The 17,087-nt window shown below is 49.1% G+C and overlaps 1 pseudogene; it reads left to right on the top strand.

Annotated features, from left to right (window-relative positions):
* Positions 1-213: 213 nt before the first annotated feature.
* Positions 214-311, top strand: LOC112206705 (small nucleolar RNA U13; annotated as a pseudogene).
* The last annotated feature ends 16,776 nt before the right edge of the window (positions 312-17,087 follow it).

The raw sequence follows: 17,087 nt of genomic DNA, 5'->3' as shown, positions 1-17,087 counted from the left end.
CAAGGGACCTGCATGTTCGCGTTGAACTGGGTCCCCTCGAATCATACGGCTCGTCCTGCACTGGCCTAAAGGGATTCTAGAGCTTCCCTCACTCAGAAGCCAGTACCTTGGTCGGGTGGGAGGGGATGAGAAAGGAGGAAGGTTGCTCTAGCTCCCAGGGAGGGGACTGCAGAGTGGAAAGCAGGGAGCTGGGGATGGAAATGCTTAAACAGATTCCCTGTGACACATCAGCAGGATGACTGGGCTTTCATCCTCCTGGGTGGGACATGCCTCCCTCAAGCCTTGCTGCTGGGCACATTATCTGTCCAACATGAAAAAGAAGAAATGAGAAAAAAAAAAGAAAGAAGAAAGAAGAGAGAGAGAAAGAAAGGCAAAGAAAGAAAAAGAAAAGAAAGAAAGAAAAGAAAGAAAGAAAGAGAGAAAGAAAAGACTCAGGCTGGGTGCGGTGGCTCACGCCTATAATCCCAACACTTTGGGAGGCTGAGGCGGGTGGATCACCTGACGTCAGGAGTTCAAGACCAGCCTGACCAGCAAGGTGAAACCCTGTCTCTACTAAAAATATAATAATTAGCTGGGCGTGGTGGCACGCACCTGTAATCCCAGCTACTTGGGAGGCTGAGGCTGAAGAATTGCTTGAACCCGGGAGGCGGAGTTTGCAGTGAGCCAAGATTCCACCACTGCACTCCGGCCTGGGTGACAGGGAGAGACTCTGACTCAAAAAAAAAAAAAAAAAAAAAAAAAAAAAAAAAAAACAGAAAAAGAGAAAAAGACTCAAACAGGGCAAATTCCAAAACCTGGACTGTTGCTCCAGTTTTTGCACTGGGGGGCGCATGAAACAAGGAGCATGGATGGCATCTTGGGGAGTTTTGGCTCTGCGGGGAGAAGGAGGTTCTTGGAGGGGTGGGATGGGGCCGGGGGAAAGACTCTAGTTTAGAGCCGAGTGGGAGCCTCTCACACTGGGGAGGTTGCTGCAGCGTCTTTGCTGAGTCCTTAAGGGAACTGCAGAGCAGACTATGCTCAAAGGTCGTCACGGCAGGGCAGGCCTCGAGGGGGCCCCACAACTGAGTCTCTGACGTCACCCCATGCAGGCTGGCAGTGCTCCCCTGGGGGCTGCCCACTATTCCCTCCTTTTCTCCTGGTCTTCCTTCCTTGGCTCTTGAGTGCCACTGCCCACGTAGCCATGCTGTGCCCAAGGGGATGGCCCACCCTCCCTGCGTCACCCCTATTGGCCCCTTGGCCCCTGTGATAAAGTCCACCGTTTCTACCCTTTGGTCCCAGGCTCTGCATATTGTCCGCCTCCATGCCTCCAGCCTGTGGTGCTCCAAGACAGCCAAGAGACCCCAGGCTCACCCCCGTTACGGCGTCCCGGCTGCCATGGCAGTGTCAGCGCTGTGGGTATGAACTCACTGGCTCTGGTTCTTTATACAAAACCTATATATACATATTCCTCCTGAAATGTCCTGAAACTTCAAAAGACAGAGAAAAGCTTAATCGACCCTGTAATTCCAACATCCAGAGAAAATCTCTTGTAACAGTCTGGTGTCTTTTCAGTGTTGGCTGCAGGCAGTATGCGCTGTTTTAAAGCATGAGGCAAAGTGTACGGGTTTGGGTCCTGCACCCCTCACTTGACAGCACAGAGTGAACACCCGCCCCCCTACCACCACCACTTAGTCTCTATTGGGGCTGGGGAGCTAAGGGGCTGCTGGGGGATGGGTGAAGGAAGGGGGCGCTCCAGGCCCCCCAGGGCAGTGATATTCTACACACAGAAATAAGGATTTTCAGGGCTAAAATATTGTTTTAATGTATATTGTCATATGTAGTGCAGCCCACTTAGAGACAATGTGTGCCAAGCCTCCATGGCACACAGGAGCCGCACGACATACGAACATATACATTACTTAGTGGTATATTTTGATGATCTCTGAGTATTGCCCACCCACAATTCCCTGCATCTCCCTAGAAAGGAAGCTTCCCGGAGGAGGTCACCCCTCCCTCTCACCCCCTCCCTCTCACCGATGTGCCCACTCCTCCCTCTCACCCCCTCCCTCTCACCGATGTGCCCCCACGCTGCACGCAGTGTTCGAGGTGAGCTCCTGATGACTGGGAAGGCCATGTTCCTGGACTTGGGGCCCAGCAGTCAAGGGCGTGTGACCCTGAGGCTTTCCATATAGAGCGCCAGCCCCGGGGATCATTTTCACATCACAAATAGAACAAAAAAGAGGGAGAGAAAGTAAGGAGAGAAGAAAATTGGGGAAAGGTAAAATAAAAATGGAAGAGAAATGACTCTTTGAGTTTAAAGGCAGCGGTGATCACAGGGGAGGAAGGAGGAAGGAGGGAAAGAGATTTTGGAGGAAGGAGGAACCAAAACGCACATCACACTTACTGAACGGTCTCTCCCCCGCCAGCTTGGTACGCACATCACACTTACTGAACGGTCTCCCCCGCCAGCTTGGTTCTAAGAGTGTTGCATAGCAGCTCATTTAAGCTCCACAACTCTCTGAGTGGATGTCATTATTGTCTCTGTTTTCTGTGGGAGGAAAAAGAGGCACAGAGAGGTTAAGTGACTTGCCCGAGGTCACACAGCCAGTGGCGACAGAGCTGGGACTTGTACCCGGGGAGTCATCCTCTTGACCCCTAAGTTACAGACTAGAGTGGAGGATGGAACATTTGCTGAGCCCTTGACCCTCCCCTTCACCCCTTGTCCCAAGGGGAGGGACAGAAGGGCTGGGATGAAAGAGCCTGGGGCAGTGTGGGGCCAGCCTGGGGAAACCCCACCACAAGCCACCAAACTGGATGTCTTCTCAGCGTCAAGGTCATGGGGCCAAGCTTTTCTTTTTATTTTAAAGCAAACGTGGACAGTTTATGGAACAGGACGACTGTATTCCACAGCCTTCAGAGATAACATGACGTCTTCGAAGACAGTTTCAACTCCGAGGAGGCAACTCAGGATGCAACTTGGCTTTCCTCTGCCTCAGGTGGGGCTCTGTTCCAGGAAAGATTTGCGAGGTGCAGGAGCTCTGCCTGGTGAGGTCCCGGGACTTTCCCAAATACTGATGTGAATAATTAGTGGCAGAGCTGGGATATAAGCCAGATTTTCTTTTCCTCAAATATTCAGCCACTCCAAGCTGTCTCCAGTGGGCTTGTCTGGGGTTAGACCAGTGGAACAAGGTGCCAAGCCCGTGACCCTGCAGCCAGCGCCACAGCCCCTGAGTGCTCACTCAGCCGTGCAGGGAAACCACAGGGGTCACATGCCCACCATGCACGGCCCAAGGCCCGGCCCTCTGCCCCCTAACCAGCTTGAACATGTACCCTGGAGGGCTGTCTTCTCCCATGTGACAATAGGTTTAATGGGACCAGGTGTAGAGCAGAAGTCAGACTGGGTCTTCACACACGAGATGTTCTCAAACTGGGTATGTCTAACATGGGGTGGGGGTCATCGCAGGCTGGCAGAGCTGGTGACGTTTTTTGTGGCTGTTTTGCTTAACCAGGGTAGGATGCGTAATAACTCACCGCTTGTGGCACCCTGCACTCACCAGCCAGACGGACACTGCCATGTGCTGATGTGCTGGAGCAGGCTCCCAGGGACACCTGCGGGCCAGGACCTCCCCCTCCAGCTGCTGGATGGTGGGAAGGCCCCCATGGGGAACACTTGGAGGGTCTTGAAGCAGCTATTTCTGAACAGGCCCAGTTGTATTTCAGTGATAAGCAGCCCAGCCCTGCTGTCTCCATCCTCAGCTCAGTCTTGGCCCACTGCAACCTCCACCTCCCCGGCTCAGGTGACTCTTCCTGGGCTCAACGAGAGGCTGTTGCCATCTGTAAAGTCTTCATGCTTTTTGAACAAGGGATCCGCCTCCCGAGTAGCTGGGACTCAGCTGGGACCTCAGCCTCCCGAGTAGCTGGGACTACAGGTGTGCACCACCACGCCTGGCTAATTTTTGTATTTTTTTGGAGAGATGGCGATTCACCATGTTGCACCAGGCCCAAGCAATCTCCCCGCCTTGGCCTCCCAAAGTGCTTGGATGACAGACATGAGCCACAGTGTCCGGCTTCGGCTGAATCTTCTTCAGGGCCTCTCTCCAGGTTGAAGCCAGGGAGTGGGTGGTGGCCTCAGTCTTCTGAAGTTTTAAGCAAGCAGGGGCCCTCTGCAAGCTCCTTAGTGGTTGCTGGCAGGATCCAGTTCTGTGAGCCTGAGGGTCTCAGTTCCTTGCTGGCTGTTAGCCGGAGGCTGTCTGTAGTTCCTCGACATGTGGATCTAACACAGCTTGTTGCTTTACCAAAGTGAGCAAGCTGAGAAGGCCATACAGAGAGAGAGTCCCGCAAGAAGGAAGTCAGAGGTTTTTGACACCTAGAGCAGAGATGTTCCATTACTCTTGATGCATTCTGTCCATCAGAAGCAAGTCACCAGGTCCAGCCCCACTCATGAAGAAGGAGTCACACAAGGAAGCAAATCTCGAGAGGCGATCACCGAGGGTCATCCCAGAGGCTACCCAGCCAGCCCTGAGTATTCAGGGTGGAGTTAGCTGGACACAGCAGTGATGACTGATGCCCACTGTGCACTGCTTGTTTGCCAGCCCTGTGCTCAAGGCCTTCTGTGAATTACATCTGACTCCAGGACGTGCATCCTGTTGGTCTTCCTGCTCACATCTAGTAGCACAGAGAAGGTAAAGGGACTGACGAGGGCAGAGCCTGGTGCTAACCCCCCATCCTCTTGATGCCATAGGCTCAATCTGATCACTAGCCATGATCTTGGCCTTTCTCAAAGTGCAGGGGTTTGCTCTAAGTGGGCTTCCTGAAGAAGGTGGCATTGGGTGCAATTATGAAGGAAGGAGACGCTGGTGACATAACAACCTGGATGAAGGATGTTCTCACTGCGGAAATGGCAGGTGCCAAGATGTGGTTCCCTGATGCTGGGCTGTGGAGGTGGCGATATGGCCTGAGGCTAACTCCATTTGCACATTCTGGACACAGCTACCCTCTGGAGATATGCTGCTACTCTTGGTATTTGTATTTGTCTGTTTTCTCGCTGCTGATAAAGACATACCCCAGACTGGGCAATTTATAAAAGAAAGAGGTTTATTGGACTTACAGTTCACATGTCTGGGGAGTCCTCACAATCATGGTGGAAGGCAAGGAGGAGCAAGTCACGTCTCATGTAGATGGCAGCAGGCAAAGAAAGTGCTTGTGCAGAGAAACTCCCATTTTTAAACCCATCAGATCTCATGAGACCCATTCACTATCATGAGAACCACACAGGAAAGACCCGCCCCCATGATTCAATCATCTTTCACCGGGCCCCTCCCACAACATGTGGGAATTATGGGAGCTACAAGGTGAGATTTGGGTGGGGACACAGAGCCAAACCATGTCAGTATTCTTGATAACAACCCCATTGCCACCCAGCCAATGTTGACTCTTGGCCTGGGTTTACAGGTGACAAAATGCCAAACAATGACCAAGCCGCCTCTCGAGGCACTCTCATGACCATGTGCCCTCTCTGGGCTCCTCCCTGCACACAGGCATCACAAACCACAAGCGCAAGACAAACACATTGCACAATGCCAGGAGGAAGTGCACTGGTGTTAGGATCGGCGACCACCCGTGCGTCTCAGATAAATCAGTCCTTTCCCCATCTGGGGATCTGTTCTGTTAGTTACAAGTACAAGGGTCTGCCTGCCTCACACGGATGCAGATGTTTTAGAAGTCAGTTTTCTCTTTGTGTTTCTTGCTCTGGTTCAACAAGTAAGAACCGAGACAGAATTTGGAGCCAGAAAGCCAAGAGGTTGACATGGCAGCGGCGGTTCTGTCGGTGGGGCTCTCCCCCAGGCTGTGCACTCGGAGAGCCTCATGTGCAGGTGTAAGCTGTGCTGGCTCGCAGCCACCAGATGGGAGAGGGTGTAGGAGTTCCCTACAGCAGCGGTGACAAAGGACCACAAAACGGGTGGTTTAAAACAGTAGAAACGGATTCCCTCACAGTTCTAGAGGCCAGACGTCCACAATCAGTTTCACTGGTCTGAAACCAGGGTGTGGGCAGGGCCGGTCCCTCTGGATGCTCTGGGGAAGGTCCTTCCCTACACCTCCCAGCTTGTGGTGGCTACCAGTGTTCTCCAGGGCTTGTGGCTGCACTGCCCTCATCTCTGCCTCCATGGCCACGCTGTCTCCTCTTCTGCAGTGAAGTCTTCCTCTGCCTTCCTCTCACATGGTCTCTTGCAATGCCATTTAGGGCCCACCTGGCTAATCCGGGATAATTTCCTCACCTTAAAATCTTTAACTCAATCACATCTGCAAAGTCTTTTTTTTTTTTTGCCATGTAACATCACATTCACAGTTCCAGGTATCCAGATGTGACTATCTTTTGGCAGCCATTATTCAGCCTCTGACAGACGGTAACTGCAGGACAAGGAGATGCCCCTGGCCATCTGTTAGGCTCTGGGGAACCTCTGACCTCTGTCTCTGCACTGTAGGTGCCCACTGACACCCATGGAGGGCAAGTCTAGACTGGCGAAGGTAAGAAAACATGTTGGGGTTGGAGATGACCTTGGTACCCAGAGGGCACCCCTGGTGAGGGTCATCTCTTCATCTTCTCCTTCCTCCTGTCATACCCCAGGGCTGCATGGGACACCAAGACAACGACCACGCCCACCTCCAACCCAGAAAGCACAAACTCCAGGAACGTCCCAGGCTGTCATCCTGGGGCAGAACCAGCATTGTGTGTCATGTTCCTGCGGCCTAGGCATGGCAACAGTGGGTCTCCACCCTGACCCTGAGTCGAGGTGTGAGTTTGAATCCTATCCCAGAGTGCATCACGGTCTAGGATCCTGTCCTTGTGGGTTCCTAGTGGGACATGAATGCGGGGCAGCTGGGGCCTGGGAAGGAGGTGCCTTAGTACACAGGACTTGGCCCAGCAGGCCAAGCTAAGACACATGCACACACACAAACGTCCACACACACTCGCATGTTACCCAGCAGGCCAGGCTAACACACACGTACACAGGCACACACATGTGTCCACACACACGCACGTCCACAGGGTGTCCTGCAGGCCAGGCCAGTTGCCCACTCCCTGTTGTTCCCACTCCCTGATGTTGCCCACTCCCAGGTTAATTGGGGAGTAGCCACTCCCAGGCTAGTTGCCCACTCCCTGATGTTGCCCACTCCCAGGCCAGTTGCCCAGGCTGTTCCCACTCCCTGATTAAGCTGCTCTTTCTTGGAATTGTTCTGCTGGTGTTGAGCCATGGAGACTTTGTCTGGGGTCTGCAGGGGTCAGTGCCCAGAGATGCAGGGACCCTAGTCCCTGCTTGCTCCACAGTCTTGCTCTGATGAGTGGAGAGAAGTTGTTGAAGGTAGGAGGGCGAGTAACTGCACTGCTGTTGACCGAGTTGGGAGGAAGGAAGATGGGAGACCCCTCCCAGGCCCACCCTGCTGGAGTTCCCAGAAGGAGCACCCTGAGGAGTTCACTCTTGACCAATGAATTTCACTCTCCTCTGTCCCTCCAAGACCCAGGAGACCCAAAAGGCAGGGGTCTGAGTTCCCACCCAAATCCCAAATCTCACGTCTAATTGTAGTAATCCCCATGTGTTGTAGGAGGGACCTGATGGGAGGTCATTGACTCATGGAGGTGGGTTTTTCCCGTGCTGTTCTTGTGATGGTGAATAAGTTTCATGAGATCTGATGGTTTTATAAAGGGCAGTTCCCCTGAACACACACTCTTGCCTGCCACCATGGAAGACGTGCCTTTTTGCTCCTCCTTTACCTTCTACCATGATTATGAGGCCTCACCAGCCATGTTGAACTGTGAGTCCATTAAACTTCTTTTCTTTATCAATTACCCAGCCTTGGGTATGTCTTTATTAGAAGTGTGAGAATAGGAGTCAGGTTCCCACTGCCTAGGTTAAGGGCATGCAGTCACAGAGTGGCTGCTCCCAGATTCCCTCTTTAGCACCCCAGTGTGAATTTCCCGAGGCTGTTGTAACAAATATAACACCACGCACTGAGCAGCTGAAAACAACAGACATTTATTCCTGGTGTGGGGGCCACAAGCTCGAGATGTAAGTGTCCGCAGGGTCATGCTCGCTCTGAAACTGGAGAGAGGGTCCTTCCTGCTGCTTCCAGCTTCTCGGTGCCCCTTGGCTTGTGGCCACACCACCCCAGCTTCTGCCTCCATCTTCAAACGGCCTCTCCCTGTGTGTTTCTGTCCAGATTTCCTTCTTCCTGTAAGGACGGCAGTCATCCTGAACCAGGGCCTGCCTTAATCCAGTCTCACTGCAGTTTACCTTGAATATATCTGCGAAGATCCTGTTTCCAATAAAGTCATATGCACAGCGCCAGGGGTTGGAACTTGAACACATGTTTTTGGAGACACAACTCAACCCCAACAACTCGGTGGGTGAGACCTGATACCAAAGCACACACCCGGCTGACAGTGTTGGTGCGGAGCCGGCAGCTCTGTCCTTGTCCCTGTGGAAATAAGGTTATTGTGGCCACAGCTATTAATCAAGAGCTGTTCGTTGATAGCTCCAGAGAGACAGCACGATGGAGATGCCAGGATTTCACCCAGAAGGGAGCCGGAACCCGCCGGAGAAAAGGAGGCCAGACAAGCCGCTTCAGGGAATCCCGTCTATACCCAGTGTTGGGGTCATTGGACCTAAGCAGTCAAAGTCCACACCTGTCAGACATCTTAGAATATCAGGAAAAGGATCAGAAACACCAGCCTGAAACGTCAGGGGAGCAGACGTGAGCCGTGGGGAATCTCGAGACAAAACCTTTTTCTTTTTTTTTCTTTTTTTTTATTATACTATAAGTTTTAGGGTACATGTGCATATTGTGCTGGTTAGTTACATATGTATACATGTGCCATGCTGGTGTGCTGCACCCACTAACTTGTCATCTAGTATTAGGTATATCTCCCAATGCTATCCCTCCCCCCTCCCCCCACCCCACAACAGTCCCCAGAGTGTGATATTCCCCTTCCTGTGTCCATGTGATCTCATTGTTCAATTCCCACCTATGAGTGAGAATATGCGGTGTTTGGTTTTTTGTTCTTGCGATAGTTTACTGACAATGATGATTTCCAATTTCATCCATGTCCCTACAAAGGACATGAACTCATCATTTTTTATGACAAAACCTTTTTCAACAGCTGAGCTTTGCAGTGTTGGTGAGGTAGTACATGCTGTTGCCTGAATTTAAATTCCGGTTTGTTATTTTCATTATTTTTAGAGTTCCTCCTTGCTTTGATACAGCAAATTATTAGTATTATTATTAATTTTATTTATTTATTTTTGAGATGGAGTTTCGCTCTTGTTGCCCAGGCTGGAGTGCAATGGCACGATCTCAGCTCACCGCAACCTCTGCCTCCTGGATTCAAGTGATTCTCCTGCCTCAACCTCCCAGGTAGCTGGGATTACAGGCATATGCCACCACGCCTGGCTCATTTTGTATTTTTAGTAGAGACAGGGTTTCTCTATGTTGGTCAGGCTAGTCTCGAACTCCTGACCTCAGGTGATCCGCCCACCTAGGCCTCCCAAAGTGCTGGGATTATAGGCGTGAGCCACCTCACCTGACATATTTTTTATTTTACTTTAAGCTCTGGAATACATGTGCTGAATGCGCAGGTTTGTTACATAGGTATATGTGTTCCATGGTGCTTTGCTGCACCTAACATCCTGTCATCTAGGTTTTAAGCCCGCATGCATTAGGTATTTGTCCTAATGCTCTCCCTCTGCTTTACCCCCACCCCCCGACAGGCCTCGGTGTGTGATGATCCCCTTCCTGTGTCCATGTGTTCTCATTGTTCAACTCCCACTTAAGAGTGAGAACATGCAGTGTTTGGTTTTCGATATAGCAAATTATTTGATATAGTGAAGCATTGTGCAAATGATCTCCAGGATTCACAGTAGGAGGACAATTGTGTCAGGGCCCAGAGCAGGATACCCCTAAATACAGCACTTTGGGATGCTGAGTATTTTAAGCTGGAGGAAGCTGGAAAACCACAGAAGTAGGAAGTTCTGTCCGTGGCCTCCCTTCCTTCTCTCCTGAAGACTCTCATGTGACAGGTGTCCTGCCCCACATCCAGAGGAAAGGAATGAAGACCCAGAGACCCTGGAGATGAGTCTGAAGAAACAGGCCTTGCTAAGTTCCCTGTCGTTCATTATGATTAAATCATACCTTCTCTTGGTCCAATTACACTTTTACATGACTATCCCTTCTTCATTAAATCTAAGCATAAAAATACAGTTTTCCCTGTATTTTGGGCTCTCTATATCCGAAGACTCATGTGTTATGTAAAACTTCGGTTAAATACCTTTGTTATGCTTTTCTCTTGTTAATCCGTCTTTTGTGATGGGGTGTCAGCCATGAACCTGGCAATGGGGTGAGGATGGTATTACTTTCACTCCCCTATCATTGCCGCCCTTGCAATTTGTTCTGCAAAGATGTCTATATCACAAACAAGGCTCATACATGAAAAAGGAGGATGCCAAGTTGTACCAACAACACGGCCACAAATTTATCAAAAGAATAAGCAAGTTTCCTTCCCCTACCCCAGCACTCAGCAGCACACACACTACAGAAAAAGGATTTAAAGAAACCACACCAACATCTCTACCGTGGTTCCCTCGGGAGCGGTAATATGTGTAACTTCTTTTCCTTCACTTTGTATAGAGATTGTGACTTGCAGGGTGGATGAAATCCTTGCGGCTTGTCCTGTAGCACTGAGCAAAGACAACCCTTGGTCTATCTCATACCTAGAACCATGAGCTTTGGAGCCCTTGGAAAGCACCCTGAGTCTCTTTTGTGTGAGCAAGCACTCTTATTTTTGCTGGTTTACTCTGGGAGGAGGGCGGCCAAGCAAACTTTCCCAAGGGCATACCTTCAAGTTTCCAAGCTACTTGAGTCTTAGGGTGAGCAAAGGCTTATCTAGGATTATTTACCCAGTAATAGAAATGGCCCTTTGAGAAGTCTTTCTACTGCGGTGTCAGCAGTAACCCTTAGTTAAAATGTAAATGATTAACACGTTCTATGGAAAAGGACATAGAAAGCCCATTAATGCTATATCATAGGACCTACAGATATTATTTGCTGTTGCTTAATATACTTACAAAGTAAAAAGGCTATAAATGTCCAGAGAGACATGCCAACAAATATCACATTTGCATTGCAGTTTTACAGATTAGATAGAAAGTAAATGGCATGGCTCATATTTCAAAGAGTTTCTCAACACCTATTGTCCACCTTACCAAGGAATGCTACCGACTTCAGCGGAAAGGTTCTTTCTGAGAACTGAAAAATCTGGTGCCAGCTAGACCCCTTCCCAAAGCCACACTAGAAGTCCCCTCTCGGTCCCATGGTGACTTTACAGAACTCGTTTTTCTGGAAGGAGGTTGCCACCTCCTCAGTCTTTGTGTTAATGATCAACCAGGTTAAGTATCGCAATGACGGGAACAGAATATTCCAAGGACATCGTTGCCCTTCTCCAGTTGCTAGGCAACACCTCCTTCACCTGAGATAGACAAAACAGGTCAGGGGAGATACCAAAAAGAAGGCTTCTTATTTCAGGTCAGCCCCACTGCCCCTTAGAAGCGGACAGGACAGGCGAGCCTCTCTGGGGGCCACCTACTCAAGTGGCATCGTTGTCCTCTCATCTCCAGAGTCCTGGATTCGATGGAATCGACAGTGAAGCCCCTGGGTGTGGCCGGTGTGTGTTACCAAGTGCAATCCCTGGAGAGGAATTCTGCTGCCATCCACTGTCTCTCATGCAGCTGCCACCTCGTGACTGCCGGGGACCTGGTTCAGATGCTGAGTGAGGGTTTATGGGCTCCATCAATGTACTGGATGACAACTTAAAAGAATATCACTCAACCACAGGAGAGGCTCATAATCCCCAGATTCAGCGATTGCAGTTTTTGGATATTTGCTGTCAGTGAAGTGGGATGCTGCAGCCCCTCCCAAGGCCTTTGAGGTCAATGGATAGCATTGTCTGGAAGAGTCTCCAGTGTGGAGGCAATGAGGGAGATGGAAGATATGGTCGGCTTTCGGTGCCACATAGGCCTGGCTTTGCATACTATTTACTGATCGTGCAACCTCGGGCAGGTCAGCATTCAGAGACCCTATTTCTTCCTCTTTTGAAAAGTATGTACAGGCCGGGTGCGGTGGCTCACGCCTATGATCCCAGCACTTTGGGAGGCCAAGGCAGGTGGATCACCTGAGGTCAGGAGTTCGAGACCAGCCTAGCCAACATGGTGAAACACAGTCTCTACTAAAAATACAAAAATCAGCTGGGTGTGATGGCAGGTGCCTGTAATCCCAGCTAATTGGGAGGGTGAGGCAGGAGAATCTCTTGAACCCAGGAGGCAGAGGTTGCAGTGAGCCGAAATTATGCCATTGCACTCCAACCTGGGCAACAAGAGCAAGACTCCATCTTAAAAAAAAAAAGAAAAAGAAAAGTATGTACATATTTTCTCCTAGGAATCAGCCCAACAGAAATGCTTGCACACAAATACATGAACAAGAGTGTTTTTGATGATGTTCTTTGTAATAGCAACAACAACAGCAAAAGGAAACAAGATGAAGATCGTTAATAGAGGAATGATATTATTTTGGCATATCTGTATAGTGAAATAATACATGAGCATTAAAAAGAAAGAGGTAGAACTGTGTGTGCATGTGAGAAGAAGGGCAAGGTATTTTATAACATGGGCAAACTGATGAGGTATAAGCACATTATAAAAATCTATGTGTAGAGAAACATGTACCTATTACACTTACCTAATGTACATACTGTCAAGACTTATACACGTGTGAAACTCTAACAGCAGGTAACTGTGAACAGCAGTTCTCTAATACCTAATCTATGTTCCACTGGTTTTGCTTATATAAAATAAGACAGGGGGGCTGGGCGTGGTGGCTCACACCTGTAATCCCAGCACTTTGGAAGGCTGAGATGGGCAGATCACAAGATCAGGAGATCGAGACCATCCTGGCTAACACGGTGAAGCCTCATCTCTACTAAAAATACAAAAAATTAGCCAGGCGTGGTGGCATGCGCCTGTAGTACCAGATACTTGGGAGGCTGAGGCAGGAGAATCACTTGAACCCGAGAGATAGAGGTTGCAGTGAGCCGAGATCACGCCACTGCACTCCAGCCTGGGCAACAGGCAAGCTCCATTTCGGAAAAAAAAAAAAAAAAAAGACAGGGACAGGTGCTTTGGCTCAGGCCTCTAATTCCAGCACTTCGGGAGGCTGAGGTGGGAAGATCACTTAAGCCCAGGAGTTAGAGACCAGCCTGGGCAACATGCTGAGACCCTGTCTGTACAAAAACTTAAAAAATTAGCCGGGTGTGGTGGTGCAAACCTATAATCCAAACAAGGCTCGAGGCTCATAGGAAGCAAGTGGATGGTGTATCTCCTCAGTTCTTTTTAATGTATAGCAATTCTCTCCCCAACCTTTCCTGACATTTATTTATTGAAGAAATCCTGTTGTTTGTCCTAAGGAGCTTCCTGCCTTCTGGACTAGCCTGTTTGTGTCTGTAAGGTGTTGTGTAAAATTTTCCGCTATGGTCGGTATTTTCTGCAAAATGGGAGATCCACAGATGGGCTGAAACGCAGGTTCAATCCTTTGGACAAGAAAACGTCCCGGGAGGTGTTGGGTACCTCCCTCATGGGGGTGTTCAGGTTGTCCCCGACTCAGATGTGCTGGCCTGTCCCCATCAGTTTTTCGACCCTCAGTTTAGCAGCCGATGAGAATCATGGCTTAGAACTACTATTCCACTGGGCATTGCAAAAAAGCGATTTTCTAACTCTTGTTCTTTCTACATTTATAGCTGTAATTCTTCTATAAAGAATAACCTTTCTTCAATATCTATTTACTTAGCCTGAATTGGTGCTTTTTTTTTTTTTTCTGAGACGGAGTCTTGTTCTGTCACCCAGGCTGGAGTGAAGTGGCGTGATCTTGGCTCACTGCAAGCTCCACTCCCCGGGTTCACGCCATTCTCCTGCCTCAGCCTCCCAAGTAGCTGGGACTACAGGCGCCCACCACCACACCCAGCTAATTTTTTCTATTTTTAGTAGAGATGGGATTTCATCATGTTATCCAGGATGGTCTCAATCTCCTGACCCCGTGATCCGCCCGCCTCGGCCTCCCAAGGTGCTGGGATTACAGGCGTGAGCCATTGCACCCGGCCCTGAATTGGTATTTTTATAGAAAAGGCCAAGCACATGATTTATTCTGTCTTTTTATACATTTTCTGAAAAATTTTTGTTGCCCTAGTAACCTCTAAAGATTTCCAATTATATACACATGCATATAAAATTATATATCTGCTATTGTAATGGTTAATATTGAGTGTCAACTTGATTGGATTGAAGGATGCAAAGTATTGTTTCTGGGTGTGTCTATGAGAGTGTTGCCGAAGGAGATTAGCATTTGAGTCAGTGGGATGGGAGAGGTAGACCCACCCTCAATCTGGGTGGGCACTATCTCATCAGCTGCCAGTGCAGCTAGGATAAAAACAGGCAGAGGAATGTGGAAGGACTTGACTTGCTGAGTCTTCTGGCCTCCATCTTTCTCCCGTGCTGGGTGCTTCCTGCCCTCGAACATCAGACTCCAAGTTCTTTAGCTTTTGGTTAGACTCTTGGACCTACACCAGTGGTTTGCCAGGGGCTCTTGGGCCTTTAGCCACACTGATGGCTGCACTGTTGACTTCTCTACTTTTGAGGTTTTGGGACTCTCTGCAAAATAGAGGGGATTCAGATGGCAGATAGGAGGCAGGACTAGCTTGCAGCTCTCACTCAGACAGACAGAGCAGTGTGTGGACACTCACATCATAAACTTTTGCTCTAAGAACTACCACAAGAACATACCAGGAAAGCTGAGAGAATCCACAGACCCTTTGAAGGAAGGGGATCAATGCTGCAAGCTCCATGGGACATGGAAAACCTGTGAGTCCACTTGCTTTCTCAGCGGGGAGGCTCATGGTCTGGGGCAAGTTCTCAGCCCTGGTCACCGGCTGCGTGGAAATAGACTTATTGCTATTGGGAGTGCACGGAGGGAGTGAGACCAGCCTTTAGGACTGTGGGCTGCATGGGAGCAGGGTGAGGCCTGCGACTGCTGGCTTTCCCCCACTTCCCTGGCGACCTATATGACTCGGCAGAGGAGGCCATAATCCCCCTGGGAATATAACTCCATTGGCCTGGGAACCACACCCCCATCCCCCACAGCAGCCACAGCAAGTCTTGCCCAAGGAGAGGCTGAGCTCAGACATGCCTATCCCTACCTCTACCTGGTGGTCTTTCTCTATCCACCCTGGTAGATGAAGACAAAGGTCATAATCTCTTGGGAACTCTATGGCCCTGCCCACTGCCTGAGAAACCTGAATACTTAGGGATACCCAGGTGTACCTCGGGCTAGTTTGTATCCTCCCTACAGGACTGCAGCTGACGTACTCTTGACAGTGCCACCTTCTGGCTGGAGGCCAACTAACACACCAGCACACTAAACCAAAACACAACCAAGGACCCTCACAGAGTCTACTTCATCCCCCTGCTAACTCCATCAGGGCAGGTGTTGGTATCTACAGTTGCAAGACCTGAGGATGGATCACATCACAGGGCTCTTTGCAGACACTCCCCAGTACCAGCCTGGAGCCTGGTAGCTCCGCTGTGTGGCTAGATCTAGAAGAGCAACAACAATCACTATAGTTTGACTCTCCCCATTCCTAGGGGAAGGGGGAGAACACCACCTCAAGGGAGCACCCCATGGGACAAAAGAATCTGAACAGCAGCCTTGAATCCCAGATCTTCCCTCTGATGTAGTCTACCCAAATGAGAAGGAACCAGAAAAACAATTCTAGCAATATTGTAGCAGGACAAGCCGCAGACAAAACCCCTCAGACACCAAGCTAAAGAAGGAAGGGCCTTATTTGGTCAGGAGCTTCGGCAAGACTCACGTCTCCAACAACCGAGCTCCCTGAGTGAGCAATTCCTGTCCCTTTTAAGGGCTCACAACTCTAAGGGGATCTGCATGAGAGGGCCGTGATCAATTGAGCAAGCAGCGGGTACGTGACTGGGGGCTGCAAGCACCGATAATTAGAATGGAACAGAACAGGACAGGGATTTTCACAGTGCTTTTCTATACAATGTCTGTAATCTATAGAAAACATAACCCATTAGGTCAGGAGTCGATCTTTAACTACCAGGTCCAGAGTGTGGCACCAGGCTGTCTGCTTGTGGATTTCATTTCTGCCTTTTAGTTTTTACTTCTTCTTTCTTTGGAGGTGGAAATTGGGCATAAGACAATATGAGGGGTGGTCTCCTCCCTTAATATGACAAAACAAGTTTACTTAACACCTCCAGAAGGTTATACCAGCTCACCAACAATGGATTCAAACCAAGAAGATATCTCTGAATTGCCGGAAAAAGAATTCAGAAGGTCGATTATAAGCTAATCAAGGAGGCACCAAGGAAAAGTGAAGTCTAACTTAAAGAAATTGAAAACATGATACAGGACATGAGAGGAAAATTCTTCAGTCAAATAGATAGTGTAAATAAAAAACAGTCACAACTTCTGGAAATCAAGGACACACTTAGAGAAATGCAAAATACAGTGGGAAGTCTCAGCAATAGAATTGAACAAGCAGAAGAAAGAACCTTAGAGCTTGAAGACAAGGCTTTTGAATTAACCCAATTTGTCAAAGACAAATAAAAAAGAATAAAAAAATTGAACAAAGACTCCAAGAAGTTTGGGACTATGTTAAATGCCCAAACCTAAGACTAATTGATGTTCCCAAGGAAGAAGAGAAATCTAAAAGTTTGGAAAACTTATTTGAGGGAATAATAGAGGAAAACTTCCCTGGCCTTTCTAGGGATTTAGACATTCAAATACAAGAAGCTCAAATAACACCAGGAAAATACATTGTAAAAAGTTCATCACCTAGGCCTATAGTCATCAGGTTATTTAAAGTCAAGATGAAGGGAAGAATCTTATGAGCTGTGAGGCAAAAGCATCAGATAACTTATAAAGGAAAACCTATCAGATTAACAGCAGATTTCTCAGCAGAAACCCTACAAGCTAGAAGGGATTGGGGTCCTATCTGT

This window comes from Pan troglodytes, chromosome 22 (assembly GCF_028858775.2).
Source record: "Pan troglodytes isolate AG18354 chromosome 22, NHGRI_mPanTro3-v2.0_pri, whole genome shotgun sequence".
Lineage (NCBI taxonomy): Eukaryota > Metazoa > Chordata > Mammalia > Primates > Hominidae > Pan > Pan troglodytes.
The sequence above is the reverse complement of the archived record's forward strand: the minus strand, read 5'-3'. Positions and strand labels throughout refer to the sequence as shown.